We start from the raw sequence: 18,478 nt of genomic DNA on the forward strand, positions 1-18,478 counted from the left end.
GCTAATAGAAGTCAATGGCTCTATTAGAGAATACGGGAATCTTCCAGAAAGGTTCTCTGGCTGTCAGTAGAGGAAGTGCCAGCAGCCATAAGATTGCAGAGGTGCCATCCAAGTATCATTGCAGTCAGGGGCCTTCTGAACAACCCCTGGGCTGCTATGATTGTAAACATAGTGCTGATCAATGCATGTTTACAAAGTTTTGTTCATAGATGACCTTTTGAATTTTGTAGTAGGACAAAACAAAATTTTTTCTATAGTCACATCTGTGTTATATATCTTGCTAATGTCAAAGGATATTCATTTTTATTATTATTGTGAAAACTGTTGCCTGTATTTCCCACAAATCACCATTTAATAACAAGTAGTAGGTGAAGAAATGTGTTAGAAAATCACAAGTTCAAGGATAATTCATCTGAATGTACAAATGTAAGATACGAAGGAAATTTGTGTTCAATGATAAACCTGTAATCAGCAGATGGAAAGCCATTGAACAGCACATCATAGCACCAGACCTTGACTTACAGCTAACAATGGCCCTCCAGCCAATGAGGTGCGAATCGTGACTTTCAGCATCACTCTACATAACTGCTCTGCTTTTATGTTCATAAACGTAAAGTTATTAAATTCATAAAGAAAACAAAATTGAATAATAAATAAAATCATAGGTACCAATTGATACAATGATCTGAAATTATAGTAATATAGTGCTGAGCAAACCGAACCCATAAAACACTGTTTTGGATTGAACTTGAAATGAAAAGTTCATTTTGGCATGAACCTGAACCAAACTTTTAGCAAATTTTTACCCCAAACGGGGTTCTACTGGTTCAGTTTGCTTAACACTAGTCCTGAACACTGGTGTATACCACTTTCTAAGAGCCATAAAAGCCCTGTGTAACACTCAAGAGTGTTATACAGGGTTTTTATGGGTCTTGAACAGTGCTATACACCAGTGTTCAGGACTAGTGTTAAAAGGGGTTGTCCCGCGAAAGCAAGTGGGGTTAAGCACTGCTGTATGGCCATATTAATGCACTTTGTAATATACATCGTGCATTAAATATTGGCATTACAGAAGTTATACACTTACCCCTCCGGTGCTGGCGTCCTCGTCTCCATGGCGCCGACCAAAGCCTTCTTCTGCCTGGATTAGACGCGCTTGCGCAGTCTGCCCTCTTCTGTCCGGCTCCGGTGTGCTCGAGCCGCAGAGGTCTTCTGCGCATGCGCAGAAGACCTGTGCGGCGCGAGCACGCCGAAGCGGCCCCTTCAGCGCAAGCGCGGGACAACCTCTTTAAGCAAACCGAACCAGGAGAACCCTGGTTTTACCAGTTTTAGGCGTTTTGGTAAACTTTCAGTTCAGTTCAAACTATATTTGACCAAACGAAACTTTTCCTAAGTTCATTTATCACTAATAATAAGTGAGATAATTATATCTAGCAAAGTACCTGCTGTCATTGTCTTTTTTAGAGAACCATGCACCTTATACGCTAATGAGTGCACACTTGGGGAATAAGATGCATGGTTCCTAGCACTGGCATTCTTCACTCACACTTTTGTGAACTAAAATATAGAGCAGTGGTTCCCAATAGAGATGAGCGAGTATACTCGGTAAAGGCAGTTGCTCGAGCGAGCATTGCCTTTAGCGAGTACCTGCCCGCTCGAGATGAAAGGTTCGGGTGCCGGCGGCGGGCAGGGAGCTGCGGGGGAGAGCGAAGCGGAACGGAGGGGAGATCTCTTTCTCCCTCTCTCCCCCCCGCTCCCTCCTGCTGACAGCCGCTACTCACCGCTCCCCCGCGCCGGCACCCGAACCTTTCATCTCGAGCGGGCAGGTACTCGATAAAGGCAATGCTCGCTCGAGCAATTGCCTTTACCGAGTATACTCGCTCATCTCTAGTTCCCAACCTCTTGTACTTTGTGAGCCACATTCACTTTTGAATAATGGTCGAGAGCCAAATTCAACTGAAAATTGTTAAATTAATCATGGTAAAACACAAAGTCATAAAATTCCAATTTGTAGATTGACATTTTGGTATGAAATTTGAAACGGTTATTATACATCAGCCTGTCAGGCCTCATGTCCACGGGGGAAAAACAGTCCCGCTACGGATTCTCCATGGAGAATCCGTAGCGGGTCTCTCCTGCCCCGCGGACATGAGCTCTTAAAATAAGAATTAACTTACCCGCAGCAGACCAGGAAGGTCTTCTCTTCTTCACGGCCGGATCTTCTTTCTTGACGCCAGTAACGTCATTACGCAAGGGAACGTACCTACGACCTCGCCATAAAGGCGGGGTCACGCAACAAGCGAAGCACGGGCGGAGGTAGTGGGCATGGCTGACGCGCATGACATCGCCAGAGGGGCGGGGTCACGCAAGTTACGTCATTACGCAAGGAGTATTTGTGTATATAACATCTATTTAGGCATCACACTACAACATATTTATATTGATTGTCTGGACATGAGATCTTAGTTTTGTAACTACCTCTTGTTATAATAAAGACTGAGTTTATATGAGCTATAATTTTCTATTCGGATATGTTCTTTATTAGTTCCCCCCCTGTGGTTCCGCAAGTCACCCCAACAGAATTTCAAAACAATACTTACCTGGAAGATGGTTATTTATAAGCCTTACTTACAATCTAAAGATAAATACTTTATTAAAATTAAAAGCCACATATATCGGGCCCCGCAATAATCCTGTGTCATGACGCCGCAGTACGGGCAATATTCCCGATGTATATTAAGTTTTGGCATAAGCGCTGAAACACAGGTACGCCTATTGACGTAATGACGTCACACGCACCCCTCCATCGAGTAGGCAGAGAGAAACGCCCCAGCTACATTCCTTACGGACAGAGCTTCAGCCGTAACCGCGGTTTCTGACGTAATTACGTCACATGCGTGACCCCGCCTCTCTGGCGAGGTCGTAGGTACGTCTCCTTGCGTAATGACGTAACTTGTGTGACCCCGCCCCTCTGGCGATGTCACGCGCGTCAGCCATGCCCACTACCTCCACCCGTGCTTCGCTTGTTGCGTGACCCCGCCTTTATGGCGAGGTCGTAGGTACGTTCCCTTGCGTAATGACGTTACTGGCGTGACCCCGCCCCTCTGGCGATGTCACGCGCGTCAGCCACGCCCACTACCTCCGCCCGTGCTTCGCCTGTTACGATCTTCAATCAAAGGCTTAGATTCCTATACTGCGGTTAGATACCAACACATATAGACGTGACATCCACCTTCTAATGGACATGGATGGGTGTAAAGATCACTATGATGGTCATTCAACTGCACATGGCTTTTGTTTACAGATTCCAGTGATCCAATTGGAAGGACTTGCTTAAACCAACCCACAGTGGGAGGGGTTATCTCATATATAACTGGCTCAGCAATCAATTACCTTCATTCCCTAGCCTACCATCAAGGCGACGGGTTACTCTCTCCACTATGCTCCTGCTGGAGCTCTTTTTTTCTTTGCATTAGGGCTTTAGTTACCATCTGTGGGCGCTCTGAACTAACCTCTTTGCTTTAATCTATTATTGAGATTTGGGATACAGTTTTTTTGTACTCCCTGGGTTTATCTTACTTAGAAAAGCAGTAGTCTTTTTGGCACACACTAAGACTGGGGCAATAAGACACACATTGGTGTCTTCCCCCGTAGTGCTTTATCCTCGTGTTAGTATCAGGCTTCTGAACACCTTAGACCGTATGATTATTGTGTTTTAGTCCCTCAGGTTGAGACACAGCCCATTACGCTTCATTAGAGAGCGGGAGCTATTTGCATCTGAAACTGGGACTTGCCTCCTTAGTTTTTTGAAATAGGTCTCTAAGCTATTGTAGGTGACCTATTTGTTTTATAATTATAGCTAAGCGCTCATCGTCTATTTCAGTCAGAAAATCTTTTGTGATACTCTAAGAATTTATCTAGCCTTGTTATCTACAGTTTAGTACTACATCTCCTGATGATCCACAAAGATCGTGTGGTGAAACGCGTAGAGCCAAAGTACTGATTTCAGAGTCAGAGTACTGATTTCATGTATCAACTATTGAAGCAGTTACCACCACTGCACTACTATCTTATAGCTGTTTTCAGCATATAGAGGAGAAAGTACACATATATTCTCCCCTGGCTATCTACTGTCCTTAAGTTTAAGTACTGATTTCACGTATCAACTATTGAAAGCAGATACCATCAGGCTACCTATTGCCTTGAATTTTTCGATCGTATATTTTGGGTGTTTTATAAATATTGGTGTCCGGTGACTGTGCTCCATCAAAGATCCCCCACATAAGACCCAAAGTACCTAGTTTAGGGACTTACACCGGACCTCATACGACCGATCTAGGTCACATAATAAATATCCACCCAACACGATCTCCTATAGGGGCTGAGTGGGGATTAGAGAATTCAATGAAATCTACCAGGCTCATATAGAACAATAATCAAATGAGCCTTCATCTACAAACTCTCCCCCTATACCCTTAGGGTCTCCTGATCCCCGTCTCGGTGGAGTGTCTGTCAACTTAGACTTAAATAATCATCGAGTGTCTTAATCCAGGTTACCACGTGGTATAAGTGGTCCAATACACCTGGTTCATTTGTGTTTGTGAGTGTTGTGCCCTTATTTGTATTTTAACCTTATCTTAATAAAATTTATAGTTTTAGTATAAGTCACGTCTGTGAATTGAGATACTACAAGTTTGGTGAAAGCCTCGCAGGGCCAGTATTTTGTTAACATATGTGAGTTCAGTCACGCAGGACCGATATTCATATGATCGTTATGAAAACACTAGAACAAATTGTTTGTAACTTCTAAACCAGAACTAAACGTTCATCTTTCGTAGAACAGTTGGTGTAAATGTAAGTAAGAGAGGGAGAGGGAAGAAACAGAAAAAAAATTAAAAGGAGAGGCAGAGGGAGAGAAAAGGAAACCTGTCTCTATACTCAGTGCCACTACTTTCTCTATCACCCATTGTAGGAAGTCTTAACCTGCCCAGGGACCCCTTCGAGTCCTCCCTGAGATACCATGATGTGTATTGAAAAGGCGTCATAATATTTGCTAATTATCTGAATCCGTGAAGTGGGATATCAAGAAAGGTTTCCGTTTCCTCAAGAATTTTTTTGCTCCTCTTACGAAAAGCTTGACTTTAGTAACATGGAACCGAGCATTTGGGTGCTCGCCCATCTCTAATCCCAGCCCCAAGCTGTCTTATGTGCGCTTTTAAGTGTAATTGTAAGTTTGAGCAGGTCACCATCCGGTATCTGTATACACTATATGGATAAAAGTATTTGGAAACGGCATGTTTTTCAGAAAAAGTGCTTTATATTATTTAGTAATGTTTACACCCTTCTTTTGCTTGTATTACAGCAGCATCAGGTCGAGGCATACTTTCCACAAGTTCTCTGTAAGACTGGGCAGGAATAAATCACCATTCCCCATGCAAGGCTGTGAGAAGAGATTGTTGTGAGGATGGGCGTGGGTGGTGATGTCCTACCTGTCGATCCAGTTCATCCCACAAGTGTTCAATCCTGATGAATGGTTATTACAAAATGAGCAGCTTTTTATTTTAGCCACGCCCTTCCCAGCATACGGTTCGGCAAACTAAGTATTTGCATATTTGCTGAAAGACATGCAGTGTCCAAATACTTTTGTCCATATAGTGTATGTACAAATGTAAGGCTGCATCCACACAGGCGACTTTGTTGCACGATTTTCTTGCAATGCAACAGTGCTACAAATCGCATGTATGTAGAGCCCATTCTTTCCTATTGGTTCTTCCACACGAGCGATATTTTGTAGCCTGCAACATTGCAAGACTACAAAATGGCATGCTCTATACAGCCACGTTTTGCAATTTTTTGTAGCCCATGTTTCCCTATGGAACCTTCCTTACTTTTGCATCGCATCGCACGCAAACGCAGTTTTCATGAGGTGCTATGCAACTTTTCCAGTAGGAAATCCTACTGTAAAAGCCCTAAACTAAGCCCTAGGTGCAGGAAAAACAAAACAAAGCACATACATCACCTTAGAAGCGCTGTCCAGCTCCACTGCATCTTCTTCCCGATCCCCCGCACTGTTCTTCATCATCTCTTCTGGCGGGGATTGAAAAATCCCTGCCTCCTGGAACCAATATCTCTCATTGGATGAGCGCTGTGATGCTTAGCCAATCAGAGCCAGCACTCAATAAATGGCTGACATTGGTTCATCGAGCGCTGGCTCTGATTGGCTAAGCATCACAGGGCTCAGCCAATCAGAGGCAGTGCTTCCAAGAGGTGGGGATTTTTCATTTTCTTCAAGAAGAGATGAAGAAGAACACTGCCGGGGACCAGGAAGAAGATGCAGCGGAGCCACACAGCGCTTCTAAGGTAATAAATACTTTTTTTCTGCAGCTAGGGCTTATTTTTGGGGTACGGCATATATTTCAAGCCCCCTTTTTGCCCCCTGAAAAACCTTGCAAGTGGTGCTACAAAGTCGTGCAACTTCGTAGCAGCTCTTGCAACTTTGTAGCACCACAAAATTGCATTATCACCGTGAGAAAACATAGTGTTATCGCACAAACCACCGATGCGATATCGCTGCGATTTTACTGCCTCGCTATCATGCTGCCCGTGTGTATGTAGCCTCAGGCACATTGCGGCGTAAGTGTGTAGAGAATACAGTGGGATAAAAAGTTTGCTTCCTCAGGGAGAATGCAGAAGAGGAGTAGACAGTGAAGAATTAGATCAGGGATTATGGCCTCCCTAAAGAAATGTGTTTTTTTAGGATATTCTTAATACTATGAGCATTGGGGATTGTTAAGTGTAGCACATTCCAGAAAACAGGTGCAGCTCAGGAAATATCTTGGAAATGGAAGTAGGAGATTCGGATTAAAGAGCAACTTTGTGTAAGTTTGTTAGTTATCAGAACAGAGATCATAGTTAGAATGATAGGCAAAAATGGCAAACATGATATAGGGAGGTTCAGTACTGTGGAGAGCTTTATGGATGAGAGTGAGGAATTTGAATTGTATTCTGTAGTAGATAGGTAACTGGTGTACTGAGTGGCAAAGGGTGAAGGCATCAGTGTGGCAGTTGTACAAAAGATGAGTCTGGCTGTTGCATTCAGGATAAATTGGAAAGGAGAGAGTTTAGTGAGAGGAAGACCAATTAATAACAAGTTGCGGTATTCAACTTGAGAATGGCTAAGGGTAGCAATGAGCACTTTGATGTATCAGGTGTAGGGAGGTTAGTAGACAGCAGATTCAGTTTCAGATAGAGATTCTGAGCTAGTTCCGGAAGCAGAGTCTGTGGCGCCAAAATATTTACTCACGTGAATATACATTAGCAAGAGCACACAAATTTTCACAAATGCATTTTTGCCCTTGGTTGGCTCTCTCTTACAGGTCTGCCGTATAGAATGCTGTAGAGAGATCGAGAAGAATCAGTAGAGAGTAGTCAACATTCAATTTTGTCATCATGAGATTGTTGGAACTTTTGTAAGGGCAGTTACGGTAGAATGTAGAGTACAAAAATTAGATTGTAAGGAGTTGAGAAGAGAACTATCACAGAGATAGCTTAAAGACAAAAAGGAAAAAGAAAAAAGTCCTCAGAGCTCAAATATATGGATACAGTGTAGCTGATGATATGGTGAAAATATGCATAAGATAAACTTACTTCACGGAGGCGTCTCTAGTGTAGACGCACTCAATCCCAGCAAGCGTAGCAGATTACCGTTGGCAGCAGCAATCGTAGTTCCAAATGTTTATTTCAGCAGTAGATGCGTTTCGGACATACAGTATTTTGGCCTTCATCAAGTACATGCATAATCTAAAAAACATACAATATTTATAGTATTCTAAAATTAATTGAAAAATAATTACCTCCCCATGTGATTGATGAGAATGATTTCCAAGTCCTGGCTGGTCATGTGGGGGTGTGCGAGTCGCCATGATGACGCCGCGGGATAAGGTCACGTGGGGGGGCATCATGTCGTATGGTGACATGACAGTGACGCTGCGATCTAGTAATGCGTGTCGCAAGATGACACGACGGTAGTGCTGTAATCTAATGAACAGGGAACGGGGTCACGTGGGGGCGTAACGTCGCGTGATGACGCCACAGCAATGCTACGGACTTGTAATGCACTAAAGAGAAAAGGTCACATGGGAGCGTAACATCGCGTGATGATGTGGCGGGCTCCTAGACTATCATGTGAAAACGTTATATTACATGGTGATGCAATAGTCATGTGATAAAGTCACATGACGTAATGACGTGCATTTGTAAAGGGGACGAAACCATAGACATCATTGTAATGGTGTTATAGTAGCGAAAATACATCAACCCAATGGTAAATGGTATGACATACATGAGAAGCTATCACAAAGGAAATCAGATGTCTACATACTACTATGTTAAAATGATTCCCTATGGTCTAAAACAAGTTATATAATATATGACACTCGTAAAGTGGTCACATAAAATAAGTAATATAAAATAGCAATAATGATCGTTTTACTCCTACAAACTTGCCCTATTGTAATATATATAGTGAGCAAAAGATAAAATAGGGGGAAAAGAGGCTTATACATGGTATAAAAATTGATGATATATATAATTTAAATACATTAAAATTTAATTTGGTTAATAAAAAGTTTTATTCATATATCAAATATTTATGAATTATTAAGTAATAATTAGATTAATATAATCAATTGATTTGTTTAATCGATTTAATCAAATCAATAAATAGCCTCTGATCCCATTTGAGGAAAAAACAATGTATATAATATAAAATCAAATTTTCTCTAATGTCTCATTGAGACCATAATGGGTCAAGGTGTTAAAATGAAATATATGGAACATTTCTTTAGTTTTGAGTTTGGAGAACTCATCAACAGGAATCTGCTCGATTGGTGTTATTTTTAAGAGAGATGGATTTGAATTGTGGTGAGTGAAAAAGTGTTTTGATACACTATGTTTTAAATAACTATTTTTTATATCGAACCTACGTTGGTTAGCTCGGCATCGTAATGGATTGATGGTGCGTCCTATATATCTCAATGGGCACGGGCATTCAATGAGATAAACAACATAGTTAGATCTACAATTTAGGTACTGTTTGATTTGAAAAGGGACGCTATCATTTAAAGGTTCCACTTCTTTCCTCCTGTGGCAAATTATTGGGCAACATTTACAATTTTGTTTGCCACATTTGTATGTACCGGGAGGTATACAGGGGTGGACCTGTTTGATTGTCCTTCTTTTAGAACTGAGTTGATTAGGGCGAGATGGAGCTAGCATATTGCCTAATGTGCGGCTCTTTCTAAATATTGTTTGAGGTTGTGGGGGTATGTCAGTCAGTAACAGGGGATCCAATTTTAAAAGGTGCCAGTGTTGTTTAATAATATCCCTTACTTCCTTGTGGTAGGAAATAAAGCGGGTTATAAAATTGCAGTCATATGGCCTTAAAGGGCGTTTGTCTTTATTCTGACATATTTCCGGATCGGGGGGGTGGATGTCCCTCCCCCCTAGTTTGGCCTTATCAAGGAGTTGGAGATGAGTGTCTCCGGATATTTTTTATCTCTGAACCTTTGTGATAGGATGTTGGATTGTATATCGTATTGTTGGATAGAGGAACAATTGCGCCTAATGTGTTTGAATTGCCCAAAACGGGACGTTTAATTTCCACTGTTTCGCGTGGTTGCTCCGGAAATCCAAGAAGCTATTGGCGTCTACCGTTTTAAAATGGGTTTTAGTTTGGATAGTGTCCGCCTCAATGAATATATCAAGATCTAGAAAAGTAGTTTGCGTGTGATTAAAGGAGCCTGTAAATTCCAGGTTCCAAGAATTACGATTCAACTGAGATAAAGTTAATGACCTCTTCAGTAGTCCCATCCCATATAATAATGACATCATCGATGAATCTTTTATAAAAATAGATATGGGGATTTGACAATTGCTCTTCAAATGCCTGCATGTATAGATTCGCGTAGCTTGGGGCGCATTTGGTACCCATGGCGGTTCCTCTCGTCTGTTAATAGAACTGTTTATTGAATTGAAAATAATTATTGTAAAGAATGAAGTGAATACTATCAAGGATAAATTATTTTTGCCGTATGGGAATCAGATGATCTTTGTCCAAAAAATGTTTAACTGCCCCTTGGGTATGGGGGATGTTAGAGTATAGGGCGCTAACGTCAAGAGTCACCTAAATAAACGATTTCTTCCATACTATATCTCCTAACAATTGTAAAATGTGTGTAGTGTTCTTGAGATAGGCTGGTAGTTGTGTTACCAGCCGTTGAAGTTGTTTATCAACTGTAGCACCATTACAATGATGTCTACTGTTTCGTCCCCTTTACAAATGCACGTCACTAGGTCATGTGAATTTATCACATGACTATTGCATCACCATGTAATATAATGTTTTCACATGATAGTTGTTAAGAAAATTGTAGATCAATGTATCAGGTGATTGTTCTTTTATTGCATTGTAGACTAGAAATGTATAGCATGGTACTAGTATAAAGTGGTGAAGGGGTTAAACGAAACCCTTCTATAGCAGTGCATGTTTTCTGATGAGACAGACGAGATAAGACAGTCTGCTAGACCACCCATGTATGTATGTTTACAGATGAGGCCCACAGGAAATAGGATAGACTTATAGATATCTCTTGCATTCCTTTTCCCTGAATTCATAACGGTTTCATTGTATGTTATAGTTACACCCTAAGAGGTGTAACTTATGTTAATCATTACTGTTTCAGCCTATTATGTATTCTTATTAATCTTGGAGGTATATACTTTTCCTGTGATGTCATTTATGGTACATAAGCTTCGAACACCTTAGAATAAATTAGAAATCATCTGATACCGCACAGGCTGGTGTGATTTGTATTTCTCCTGGGCCAGACTTCTGCACGAAATCTGGGAGAGTCTTCTCTTTGATAAACACATAAATTCTCCTTACATTTTTGGTCCTTCGAGCAGGAATGACTCACTGCAGAGGGAGAGGACAGCCTGGCTGTGAAAAGGTGGGTCTGAAGTACTCTCCGATCATTAAAAGACCTCCGTCTTGCTTAGACGTCATTAGAGGCCAGTCGGGCATCCTGTCTGAAACAGTGACGTTTTTCCGAACTAGCCGGAGAATTTAGAAGCCTCCCAGATAACGTGTAGTAAGTATAACAGTGGTTAAACTTTTCTTCTCTCTCTTCTTCTTCTGTATACTTTAGTGTTAGTAGAATTTACAATGTGTATTGTAAATGAGAGGCAAGTATAGACGAATGGGTTGTCAAGGGACAATATCAGTAGTCTATGTGAAATGTGTAAGGTAAATGAGAAGTACAGACGAATGGGTTGCCAAGGGGCAATAGCAGTAGTCTATGTGAGACCATAGCCATTGTGAGAAGGCTACAGGAAAGAATTAACTCCGTGCGACACGTAAAAAGAAGCTGTTAGATGACGTCATGGGACACAGGGGTGTCCAGGAACTTTACTTCTTATCTTTCTACTACTTTTTCTTTGATATTATGTTATAGAGTAACTAAGAATATAAAGAGGGCAGCCGCCTACTAACATATTGTAATATTTGTATTGCTGTCTTATATTGCATGAAGCGAATGTGTGAGTGATTGAAATAAGCGGATCCGATACGTGGGCACTGACCTCTAGGACACATTAAGGACCAACCTCGCTGTGCAGGTTGTTTTCGGACAAGCCCCTTATTGTGTTCAATGTTCACAGGCCCTACTCGGTAAAACTAAAAGGGGTCTTCGTGTATATAGCGAAGCAGCGATTCTGGTAAGGGACCTTTGCGTTTTCACTAAACATTTTAGTGGCCAGAGGCTTGTTTTATGTTGTTTGTCTTGTAAATCGGCACCAAGAACATAATTACTAACAATGAGAAATATAAACTGTAAGGCATTCTCCTGTGCATGTTTCTGTTGTTGTTGCCAACGACAGGAAGTCCTTCAAGGGGATAAGAAGTACATACACAAGTTAGATCCTGACTATGTCAAATATTGTGACAGAAGTGGAAAAAATATGGATTTACAAAAAATAATAATAATAATAATAATAAATAAATAAATTAAAAGTTCCTAGTTGTAAAGAATTATGTGATAAAATACGGACAAAATCAGCTAAAAGATCAGCAGAAATACGGATTATCCGCTGCTGAAGCCTGGTTAAAAGAAGCCCCAAACTGTCACGCCCATATAAAAATAGACCCCCAACAGTTTGATGAACAATTCAAAGGGTTAATGAGGAGTTCCAATTGAATGAAAAATAGAGAGAGCAGATCGAAGAATTCTATGGCCAGATTGGAGTACTGTAGACAGAAATTAGAATGGGAGGGGAGGAGATGGTAGACCCCTTCCATAGTATAATCAGGGGGCATGAGAGATGATCCTAATGCTGCATATAATCAGCCATTAAAGAATGCGTTTGTAAGTGAAGTAAAGAAGGGAATAGGAGGTTATATAATGAGGTACATGGTTACCCTGAGGATGGGATCGTTGCAGAATGTTGTGCAATATGCAAAACATGCAGAAAAGTGTTACAAAGAAAAGGGTGAGAAAGTGAGGTTTTTATACGGGGAGAAGAATGTGATATGATGGTTCAAGAAAGTCAGAGAGGTCATTGGACAGCGAGAAGACATGTAAGTAGAGGCAGAGGAAGAAGCAGAGGTGGGATGCAGCTCTGGGATTTAAATGTGTGTTTGAATTATGGGAAGTCTAGTGATTTTCCCCGAGAGTGCCCTGAGAAACAATGTTCTCAGGCACCTTGGGGAAAAATGACTAGGATGGGTCGATGTATAACACTTGGAGGATCTCTTGGCAATTTCTACTGCCTGAGATAGATCTCCAGGTGAATGGGCAGATGATTACTTTCCTGGTGGGCTCAGGAGCCACCAGGGCATTAATACATCCCAATATGTAGCCAATGTAAAATGTAGTAATAGTCATATCCTGGTAAGAGGGGTTAATGGCGGGACCCACAGGGAATCCCTCTCTGAACCAGTTATAACAGACTTAGAGACAAATAAGCCTGTGAAATGTCAGATTATGTAGTCTCGAATATGTCCAGTAAAATTGTTGAGATGAGATATTATGATAAAATTAGGTATACCTTCACCAGAGTACCTCAGGGCTGCTGTAAATCTCCAACAATGTTCTCCCAGGCTATGTCAGCACACTTAGCCCAGTTCCAGCCTCTTAGAGGTAGTCAGCTACTACTGTATGTTGGTAGGCAGCAGCAGACAGTGGAGAGAATTGTGGGGGGACACAGTCGCACTCTTGAGGTTTCTTTATGAGCAAGGCCATAAAGTAAACAGGTACAAACTCCAATATGGTCAGCAAACGGTTAAATATTTGGGGTATAACCTGCCAGATGAAGGTAGGTAAGCAATTTTGGAGGTCCCAAAACTATGAGCAAATGATGTCCTCTTTGGGAATGACAATGTTATGTGTGCTGCTGAGATATGTTGTTCTATTGTGTTTCCAGCAGCACAGCACTCTCAGGGTTAATGATTGAGCTGGCTGGGTGTGGTACTGTCTGCTAGCCAATCCCCTGGTCAGTCTGTATGGCCCCTCAGGTGAGTAGTGATGAATGCTTGTCTGGTGAGGTTTGCAGTGTGACTGGGTTCATGTCCGTTTGTACATTTAAATTCTGTCAGTTTTGTGTTAGTTTGCTGTGTGTCCTGCAATCTGTGTCCTGTCCTGTTGCAGCGTGAGGTGTGAACGGTGTCCGGTTCTGCTGGACTCCTGGTTAGTGTAGGGACTAGCAGTATAACCAGGAGCCATGAAGTGGCCTGCTAGCTTTCAGCATATTGTACAACATGTCAACTAATACCTGGTATTTATATTCAGCTTCCAATCTGTTACTAGTGGTTGCATGTTGTATGCGGTGTATTCTGGGTCTGTCATGTGGCATGTGAATGCATCCTGTTCTGGTGCGTGGCTCCTAGGATCAGCTAGGGCCCAGATCCAAAGACTGCTGGGCTGCCCTTATTGGGGCAATGTCCCCACTTAGGTAGGGCCATTTCTACCTCCCGTTAGCACAGGGTCAGTTGCCTGAAACCGGTGTGAGTCCCGTGTGACCCTGGTGATACCCGTGTGTGTCCCCTTTGGTCACGATCATGTGGGTTCCGTGCTTTGCCTGCCCACACGATCGTAACAGACAAACTTCTGCAGCTGCTGGATCCCAAATTCTGCATCTCTGACAGCGCTTCTTACCAGACTCATCTATGATGACCCTCTGGCTGCAGCTGACCGGATCCAGTGAGATGCGCCCTCTGAGGAAGCCTTTGTCAGGTTAAAACAGACTCTGGTGGGCACATCAGTCTGGGGGGCTGCTGAACTACAGCAAGCCCTTTGTGCTAACTGTTGACTCAGAAGAAGGATATATCACCTCTGTGTTAACTCTGGAACACGGTGGGAAACAGACCGCTGGCATACTACTCTTGCAGACTAGATCCAGTGGCCGAGCGGTCCCACCCTGTGTACAAGCGGTAGTCAGACCTTCTGCCACTATAGTGCTGTTCCCCCCACTCACACTGAAAGTACGGCACGCAGTTAGTTATACTCTATATCTCAGTCCTTGTAGACATCCCTCCTGCATGACACTACTGCTCACAGCCACACCTGACAACTGAGGGATGTAATGCGCTCCATCCATCTACCTTACTGCCTATTTCTTCAGACGGTCCTCCATACAACTGTCTAGGAGAGATGGCACATAAGATCTGCAGGATGTATCTCTTGTGGATGCTGAATACACTCTTTGTATATGGGTTGTACATCTCCGCAAAAGAAAAAAAAACAAAAAACTATCTTACCTAAATCGTTCTTCAGATGTGCAGCAGTTTTGAGCCATGGCCTGTGTCATGTCTCAACAGGGGGGATGGTAGCACTCATATGGAAAGTATTCACAGCCTAGGGGTTTACAAACTACTCTAAAAAAATTTTTGTCTTGTATTATTTGTGCTAAACACAATGCAGAAGGGAGTATAAGACCAGGAGGGGGCACCGTCCTACACCTCAGTATCCCTTCCAACACATTTGTATGGACTACATAGAATCATACAAATGTGAAGGTAGTAAATACTGCCTAGTTATCATGGATGCTTTAGCCAAGTGGATAGAAGTGTTTCCCACAGGTCAGCGGATGAAGCCACAGTGGCTAAAGCATCACTAAGGGAAATAATACCAGGTGATTGGGTCCTCAACAAGGTGATAAAGAAAAGATCTGGAAGACCCCAAAGTGAGAAAGACCTTACCAGGTACCACTTGTACTTACCAGGTACTGCTGACCACTCCTACTGCAATAAGGATTGCTGAATGGCAGATCTAGATTCACCAATCTACCTGTAATAAGGTGACACAGGCAGAGCAGGGGCAGTGTGCCGAGGGGTCTGGTTTAAGCCCGCTACAAAGGGGGGGGCCACATTAGGTGGTCTTTGTCTCAACCCGGTGAAGAAATCCACACCCCTTCCCCGAGGGCCTCCTCGGTAAGGACAAAAATGACAGGAATGGCATTTCTTTTTGGTGTATTGGTGAATCTGGGAAATGCTATTGATGACAGCCCTGAAATCGGGGCTGTCAGAGGTGATCATCATATTACCCGATCCCACACGATGGGGGATGCTGGGGGGAGCGCTGAGTGTAACTTGTATAGAAGGAGTGACGAGCGCCATACTGGTAGATCTGCTCCCTGACCTACTGACTGCAATCCCTGCTAGCCATCATAAACCGCTCCTGCAGTCATACTGTTTCAGCCATCACACGGTTAAATGTCTGACCATTGTCTGTGTATAGCATCCCTCACTCTCCACCCCGCCATACCGTGCACATCTCCACCCCGCCATACCGTGCACATCTCCACCCCGCCATACCGTGCACATCTCCACCCCACCATACCGTGCACATCTCCAGCCCTTTACCTTCTGTATCACCCCATTACTTGTAGTATGTAAGCTCGTTGGAGCAGGACCCTCACCCCTATTGTTTCCATCAGCTGATTACTATGTAACCGTGGGTCTGTAATTTTTGTACTTTGTCATTCTGTATTCCCCCTGTCTATGTAAGCGCTGCGGAATATGTTGGCATTATACAAATACAGATTATTATAGATGTGTGTCAGATGAGGGATTTGTTGGCATTGCACACGAAGGAATAAGGTGTGGTTGGATGCTTGCCTGGCTTGATAGTACTCCTAGTCAGGCCACGTCCCTGGCGGCCATCTTAGTGCTAGTCATTTCCTGCGGCCATTTTAGTACCTGCTGTAATACCTACAGCCACCGCCCAGGCGCCATCTTGGCTTCTTATCTCCCATAGATGTACCTTCTACCTAGCATCCCAATGCTTGCACTTGTAGTACACAACACCAGTGATTAGTGCCTTCTCTGAATTGCATAGGAATAGCCAGAAGCCTCCATCACTATCCTCTGTGTGTTGATGATATGTTGTCTACCTTATTAAGTGTGTGCTATAAGATAGGGTCAGTATGATACTGCAGGATATTTAGTCATAGCAGAGGAATATGTATGTTCTCCTTCAGATAAGTGTCAGGTAGTGAGGGGACAGGTTGCTATGGGTGACGGTAGTGCTGACAAGGATCAGGGATAGTAGGCAGCAGGACAGAAGGGATGATTACATGAAGCAGACAGTCCTGGGATGAGACAGTGAGGGAATGGAAGTTTACAGTAGTATTAAATGAAGATGACAGACAATGGCCTGAATGCTACTCTGTGTGGTGTGGTCAGCTCAGAAATGGTTCAATCATCTGTTACATTGGAATGCTTGTTTCACCCTCACCCCCACCTTTCAGCTTTAGAGTTCAGTGAGAAGAAGGGGGGGTGTGACTGACTCTAGCGATGCTCTGCTTGCTTGATATGAATAGACCTGTAATGAAGATGATCAGGAATGAAGTTTAGTATAAACCTGTGTGAATAGGGAATGTACATTCTTGCTGTTATTTGTGTACATATCAGTTCTGTGATTGGTTTGCAGTGAGTTTGATTGTTAAATGGTGTTTTCAATGTGATAATGTCATTAAGAGAAATAATAATAATAATGAAGTTGTTGATAATGTGAGACCTGAGTGTTCCTATTAAGGGAAAAATATTCTAAGGATGCTGCAGTTAGCTGTAGGAGTCTAGACACAGTTAAAGCTTTGTTTATCTTACTCCATCACCTCTCCTTGATAAGAGAAATTCCAGAGGGGGGGGGGTTGTTAAGGTTGGAGGACCAAGCGACTCTGCAGATGATTGGAGTAGTAGTAGTTGTGTGAATCTTTATGTTATGCAGTAAATATTGTGTATAGAGAATTGTATGTTAATAATAATTATATGAGATAGAAAGACTTGACTGCACGATAGATAAAAGTTATTGACAAGTCCTCACGCTGTGATGAACGTAAAATGTGTGATTAAGCTTCTTAACTGTACCTACCCCCCACAGATAAGTGATCCATGTTATACATTGAGTTTGCTGTTTCCACCTGTGGGCAGGGACCAAATACCTGCTGTTGTCTCTGATCCTGGGGTTATACTTGCTTCGCGCTACCTGGTAATGGGACCAAGGCAGACTACGGGAGAATGCCTGAGGGATACTGTGCGGAGAGGAGAACTGTAAAGGGCACACTATTTTCTGGGATATGGCCTGAGTTACAGAGAGCACGCGCAGACGTGTGAAGGTTGTGTGGTGACCGGTCCTAGAACAGGTGCCAGGTACAGGCCCTAACGGGATTGTGCTTAGGTACAACTGATAATGCCTGTGCACCTCATGACCTCCGAGGGCAGGAGCGAAGGCCGTGTCTGGAGAACTAGGAACACCTCTCTCAAAGGTTCCTTTGACGCCATTGGGGTCCCAAGGGGGGTACCGAACGAGTATAGGGCGAGAAATCAGATGGCTGCAGGGGGTTTGAGTCTCTTCTTGCATGGTGGGTAACAGTGAATAAAGATGTAGACTGGATTAATTACACATACTATAACCAACAGAGATTTGTTAATTATACAAGAGATGCAATCAGGGGCCTAGGGGAACAACTAGGACATACCTTACTTATTGCATGGCAAAATAGAATGGCTCTCGTTATATGTTACTAGCAGAGTTTGTAAAATGATTGGAGGATATTGTTGTACTATCATTCCTAATAACACGGCACCATATGTATCATTGAGCACTGGAAGGGTTAAATGCATAATAAAATGAACTAGCTGATAACTCTGGCATAGACGATCCATTCAGGGACTGGTTAAAAGCTTGTTTGGACACGGGTCACAAGTTATACACTCCACACTAGTCTGTGTCAGTATGTGCCTCCATTCTAGTACTCTGCAGTTGCTGCTGTATTCCATGTATCTGAGGACTGTTACAAAACCTTATTAACACTTTCATCACCAAAACGATGTTCCAAAATATACAAGATGACGAAGAACAAGATGGCTTACTGGGTCAGGTGACCACCTCTGTCTGACAAGTGATGGGTAAAAGTTCTACGA

The sequence above is a fragment of the Eleutherodactylus coqui genome, chromosome 5 (genome assembly GCF_035609145.1).
Source record: "Eleutherodactylus coqui strain aEleCoq1 chromosome 5, aEleCoq1.hap1, whole genome shotgun sequence".
NCBI classification, from domain to species: domain Eukaryota; kingdom Metazoa; phylum Chordata; class Amphibia; order Anura; family Eleutherodactylidae; genus Eleutherodactylus; species Eleutherodactylus coqui.